Source organism: Strix uralensis, chromosome 9 (genome assembly GCF_047716275.1).
Source record: "Strix uralensis isolate ZFMK-TIS-50842 chromosome 9, bStrUra1, whole genome shotgun sequence".
Taxonomy (NCBI): domain Eukaryota; kingdom Metazoa; phylum Chordata; class Aves; order Strigiformes; family Strigidae; genus Strix; species Strix uralensis.
In genome coordinates, this window is record NC_133980.1 from 29,316,132 (window position 1) to 29,322,200 (window position 6,069).

Here is a 6,069-nt window from a genome sequence, read left to right on the forward strand (position 1 = left end):
TGTTTTACCCCCAAATTTTTATTCAGGGGGAGCTACTGTAATAGTCAGCCTAACAAAAAAAACCGAGAGGTAATCCCAGTGACTGTGTATTCTGAGCTACATCCCCTTTCTTTTGGGAGCAGCCAGTCGTTGGCTGTCCCATGGAGGCTAAATTGCACATTAAGTGCTTCTAAAGTCCATTTCTCATTTTTAAAATTGGCACTGAATCATTCGCTTTGGGTTTCAGCTATGAAGTTATCTATTGGATTTAAAAGATCTTGGGCAAACACTACATCCTATGTCTGTCATACCGCATAGTTAGACCTATGATCTAATTAATCTTCAGTTGCAGGAGCTGCATTTGAGCTTTCCCCATTTCCACAGTGAGAATATTTTTTGTGTAGAAATAGTGGTATACTCATTTCTAGACTCAAAAAAATTATGTTCTCTACTGCTGTAGGGAAGAAAATGCTTTCTCCTTTTGCTCTGGGAAGCAGGGGGACAAAGGAAGAGCAATTGCACAAAGCAAGGGACTGAAGAAATAAGTCCTACCTGCTGCTGCAGCTGCCTGGCGAGGGAAGCAGCTAACAGCAGTCCGCCAGCTGTCTTAGGGAGGTTTTTGCAAATACCTGGCTTTTTTTTAAAAAATATCAGTTTTTACTGTCTGGTTGTAAGATCGGTCGATGGGATTTCAGCAGTAACATCCCATCCCTAACCACGTTGGTGCTCCCGGTTAAAGATCCCGTGGGATGTGAGCATCCCTGGTCCCTGCCTGCTGTGAGTGGTGGTGTGGGGCCGTTTTGGGGCTGGGGTGCTGCGGTTTGTGTTACAGACGGGGGCAGGAGGCTTCCCTGGGTCGGTGGAGTCCCCCCCGCTGGAGCTGAGCTGACCTTTCTCCATCGTGGAGCGGGCAGTCTCGTCACTCTTCCGACTGCGTTTTTCTTAGTCACGGTCTTACGCTTCCTTTGAATCGCTCAGCAGGGGTTGACAAACACGCAGTCAAGAACATGTGTCCTTTGGTAAGCTTCTTTATGTTTTAGTAAAATTAGGATTTCGCAACTCTCGTGGTGCAGTTCCTGGCAGCTGAGTTCATCTGATGGCTTGTTGCTGCCAGAAGAGCATCCTCCCACCCCTTCCCCGCACGGTGATACCTGCTATTTCTGGTAAGACTCGGGTCCGCTGCGGCGCCGTGCTCTGGCCCGACGCAAGCAGGCTTTTCCTCCCCAAAGGGCACAAAAGGAAGCAGGGATCTTGTGTTGGTGGGAGGCAGCGTGCCCATGTGCACCCTAAAATCCATCTTAAAGCTGTTTCTAGGGCTTGAGAGCAGCAGCCCTAGTGCTGCTGTAGCCTTGCATTGGGAAGAGCCTTTTGTCTGGGTGTTTCCTGCCGCTGAATCACTCCAACTGCTTGTCAGTCCAGAAACAGCCCCTGGTCAGATGCTCCCCGGCGTGTGTAATGTTGCCCTGTTACGCGGGAATGACAGATTGCTGTGGTATGTGATGTGCTTCGAAACCACGTCTGAATCACTGCTGGATGTCCCGACGCTCTGCCAGCGTGTAACGCAGAAATTCATCGCAGGGGAGGGGGGAGAAGCACACCCTGAACTTGGGAAGCAGAAATCCCACCGAGCGGTAGGGAAGCATCCTCTGCCGTGGCGGCTGAGCGAGCAGCATCTGCTGGGGTGGATGTGAAATGCTGTGCCCTTTGCTGACCCCCTTTCCCGTCGAGAGTAGGACAAACAGAAAACTTTCAAAGCACAGAGGGGGAAAAAGGAAACCGGGCAATGTTTGTGCCATTGCGCTGCTGGTCTCTTCCCACTGGGTGCAGGTGGAGTTTCCTCTGGGTCAATTTGTGCCGGCAGGAGCTACGCTCCGGTCCCTGCACAACCCTGCACCATCTCCCTGGTCCCCCAGGCACGCAGGGGGTGGCGCAGCTCGAGGGAGCTGCTGAGCATCGGCACGTAAGGGTGGATACCAAGCGTAGTCGTGGGTTTGGTATATTCAGAAAAACATTAAAATCAACTTGTAAGGTGGCTTACAAATAAAAATTAACTTGAAAGTGGGTCTTGAGCGTGTCTGGGTCCAGTGTGGCACTGAACAGGGGGACTGGAGAGCACAGGGCCACAGCCCACTCTCCTGGCACCCCCTGCACAAGAAGTGTAGCAGCTTTCAGCTCTCCACTGAACTTCATGAATTCCTGCGAGTCCTATTTTCCCTTGCAGCTCCTTAATTTGGGTTCAAGCGATTTATTTTGTGGTTCACATTTCAGCTCCAGCAAATCAGTCGCATGAAACGCAGGTGCTCCCACCCCAACAGAGCTGCTTTCAGGGCTGAGAGAAGCTGATCCTTTCTTTTTCCTGCTTCAATATGACGGGTATGGCTCTGTCAGGCTCTCCTGGGTGCCCATCTCTGGCACCCGGCCTTTGCTCAGTCACCTTGGTCTGAGACATCTGTACCTTCAAGATCACCTTAGGAGAGTCTGCCAAACTTTCAGCCTGTTGGAAAGGAGCTGTTGGTACATCTCTACTGATAGTCTGTCCACCATTCCATTGTTAGAGTTATGTCTCAGTCATCCATAGCCCCTGTGCAGGTGCAATTAACAGCAACCCAGTTATTAATTACCCAGCCATGAGAGTTGCCTTGCACCTCGGCATCCCCCAGGCTGATGATGTGAAAGCTTTGGAAATTCTGGGAGTAGGTTTTTCACTCGTGTCCTAGCAAACGGTGAGCAAAATGATTCCCCCCATGGCTTGAAAAGCGCAGAAGCAGTTTTCAACCAAATTCTGGATTATTTTCTCAACTATGCTGTTCGTGATGGATAATCTCACCCTACCAAGGTGAGCTGCTTTAGTGCTCAGCACTGCTGACTGCAGCCAGATGTTCTTCCCTCATCTCCGCAGCAGCTGCTTGGTTTCCTTGCTAGGAGGTTTCTAAAAGCCAAAAGACACTTTCAAGAAAGTTCATCAACGCTGTATCAGAGTTAAGTTTTGGGTCTGCTCCAGTCTCATGGTGCCTCACGCCTGGCACACAGTGGTGGAAGAGGCAGGTGAGAGCTGCTCCGCCAGCACACGCTGATCCCTCTCTGCAGCTGTTGTGGCACATGAAGTCACCTGTGCCACTTAGAAGAAAAAAATAATTGAGTTAATTTGTAGGGGAGAGTTTATTTGAGGCTTTTTTTTTCGGCACTGCCTGTTCTGTGAAGTCTCTGCAACCAGAGGTGCATCCCTGCACAGAGTGATGAGCAGCTGTATCCCATCTTGCCCCCAAAACCGATGGGGCAGGGATGGGACAAAGCTCTGCTGAGATTTTTCCTGCATAATGAATGAGTGAAAAATATCCTTAAGGGTTCAGGGAAAATGGGCAGGTCAGAGAGACAAGGCAGGTAGCTGAGTCCCTGGGGAGCATGGCGAGCAGGTTGTCTGGCCCCATTTTCCTCCCACCGTGTAGCCTGTTTATCCACCCCCTTGGGGCACACACCTGCAGCTATAACCCTGCTGCGTTCGGCTTCGGAGAGCAGGCGTGTGGTTTTCTGTCTGCTGGCAGAAAAGCCATGCTCTTCACCTCCCTGGCTTTGACCGAGAGATCTGGCCAGACCATGCAGCCAGATGTTCTGTTTGTCCACCGATGCTTTCGCATCCCCTCCAGCCATGGGGGATGCCTGTGCTTCTCTGATCCCTGTGACAGCAGGGGAAAGGCTGATGGAGGACATCTCCCTTGGGACCATTCCCAAGTCCACCTTGCTGCCAGCCCTGCCAAGCACACCCCAACTTCTGGAGCCCCTCTACTGATGAAAATGGGATGGTTTCACCATATCCTTCCCGCTGGCTCAAGGCAGGATCCTCCCTCCCTGCACTGTCCCTTTCTCTGTCCTGTTCCCAACACCCTCTGGGGATGGATGCTCCAGCTGTGGGATCCAAGGAGGGATCCCAACACAGTTCCCCCTATGCAGCCCCAGCCAGGCTCCCCCAAAAGCATCCGTTAACAGGAGCCCAACCAGTGCCCAGACTGCACGTTCCAGTAAGACCAGTCCATCAGGAAAAGGTGATCTTAACCTGCCCGCTCCAAGACAGGCTTACCAAAGGCTCGGGATGGAACAGAGTTGTGGGCCAACCCCATTTATCCTGGAGCTTGGAGGGGACTCGGGAACCACCCCTTAGGCCAGCCCCAGCACAAGGGTTGATGTGGCAGTCCCAGATGTTTGTCCTACGCTTCCCAAAACCTCCAGCCCCTTCTCTTCCCATGTCTGATCAGCCAAACGCTCAGGTTTTTCTCCTGTTTTCTTTTCAAGGCAGCCCTTCACACACACAAGCCTTTTATCTTGTCCTCCTGCAGACTAAACAAACTCTCCTGCAACCTTCCCTCGCTCCCACTGTTTTTTGCTCTTTTTTATCAGTCTCGTCGCCACCTCCCAGACTCATTCCATGGCAGCATCTCTTTTCAGAGAGGAATGATCTCACTGCACATCCCGCCTGCAGGGCTGCCCTTAGAAGAAGACTTGCCTTTCCTGCTGGGTCCTGCACCACCTTTAGGATCATTTACCCTGAGCTTTGCCTGTGTGGTTGCTGCCTTGCCAGCTATTTTGTATCGGTGCTCTTAAATCTTCCTTCCCAAAGCACATACCACCTCATCCAGACTGAGACTGGTCCACAAAAACTCTGGAAAGAGAGTACCGGCTCCATAGGGTTGGGAAAACATCTGAAGAAGGTTGTCGAGCTCCTTCTGCAAAGCCAAAAGTCAGGGGCAGGAGGGATGAGATCATGCAGGTGATTGCAGGAGAATTCCTATGTTACATCCAGCTCCTGCAGAAGACTTGAGCAGCGAGTCACAGATGAGTATTACAACCTGTGGGCACTAATTATTCCAGCAGCCTTGGGTTTCTCCTGCTGCTTCCCGGTGGCAATGACCTCACGTGACGAAATGGCAGCTCCCTGCCCCGTTACTCTGGATTGCTCATCACTGAGGATGAATTAATGACCTGAATGAGGGGAAGCTTTTTTAAAAAGGACATTATCAACACATTTCAGCCTAAAAGCATCTGAAAAAGGTGCCGGGGATGGAAGAGCCCCCAGCCCCACTGCTGAACAGCAGCCCAGCAGGAGCTGCGTTGAAAGCAAAGACGAAGAAATTGGAGGAGAAAGGATTCTTCTCGCTTTGCATCATCGCAGTCCAACCACATCTATTTTTGCTATACGCATGGCATCAAGCACCCGTCACTGCTATTCCTACTCCATCCAGCACCTCCGCATGACAGGGGAAGAGTGGCAGCAGGATGGAGCACTGGAGGAGGGAGCGTCGCTTTTAATTGTCCCGTCACACAGCTTAAAATCTGGGCACCTCTCTTACCACCCTGCATCTCCCCCCCCCCCCGCCGCAGTAAATGACGACTGGCCTTAGGGCACAACATTCCGCTCCAAGGACACTTGTCTCCCTCCATCAGCCGGTATTACTTCTGCACCTTATTTTAGTCTCCGGTCACGGCCTGGATGCACTTCCATAAAGATTTGGCTTTGTATTTTCAAGAAGAGAGAGAAAAAAGTCATTTAATCTGCAGTATCCAGCCCCTCATCGGACGAGGCAGGTTGCGACACTCATTCTTGGCCACTTGAGGACATCCTCCAGCAGAGCCCCCGAGAGAGCCACGTGCCCCAGAAGCGACAGGAGCCGTCTACTGCTGAGCTGAGAACACGCAAAACTCAGCCCTGGGGTGTCGGAGCCCCAACTCGCCTTTTCTCGAAGCTTTGCAGATGACGGGCTTGCACATAGTGATGGCTGGTCGGACCTCGGTCGGGGCGGGTTTGCGCACTCGCGCTTTCCGAAAAAGCGCATTTAATACAGGTTTTTTATTTATTTACTGCTTTTTAGCTTGGTTCCTGAGCGAGACGGTTTCCCTCTCCCTGAAGGAACTCCTCAAGCGGTTTTGAGCAAGGACAAGGCAAAAACTGTCGGTGATGGGGAGCGATGGGTTTTTAGGGGCAGAGGTGTTGGGGTGCGCAGGCAGAGAGCTGCGGGCAGGGCCGGACCTCCCAACCCACCGCCCTGAAATCGCTGGGACCGCGCTCCGGGGGTCTGCGGGCCCCGCTGGAAGCCGCTT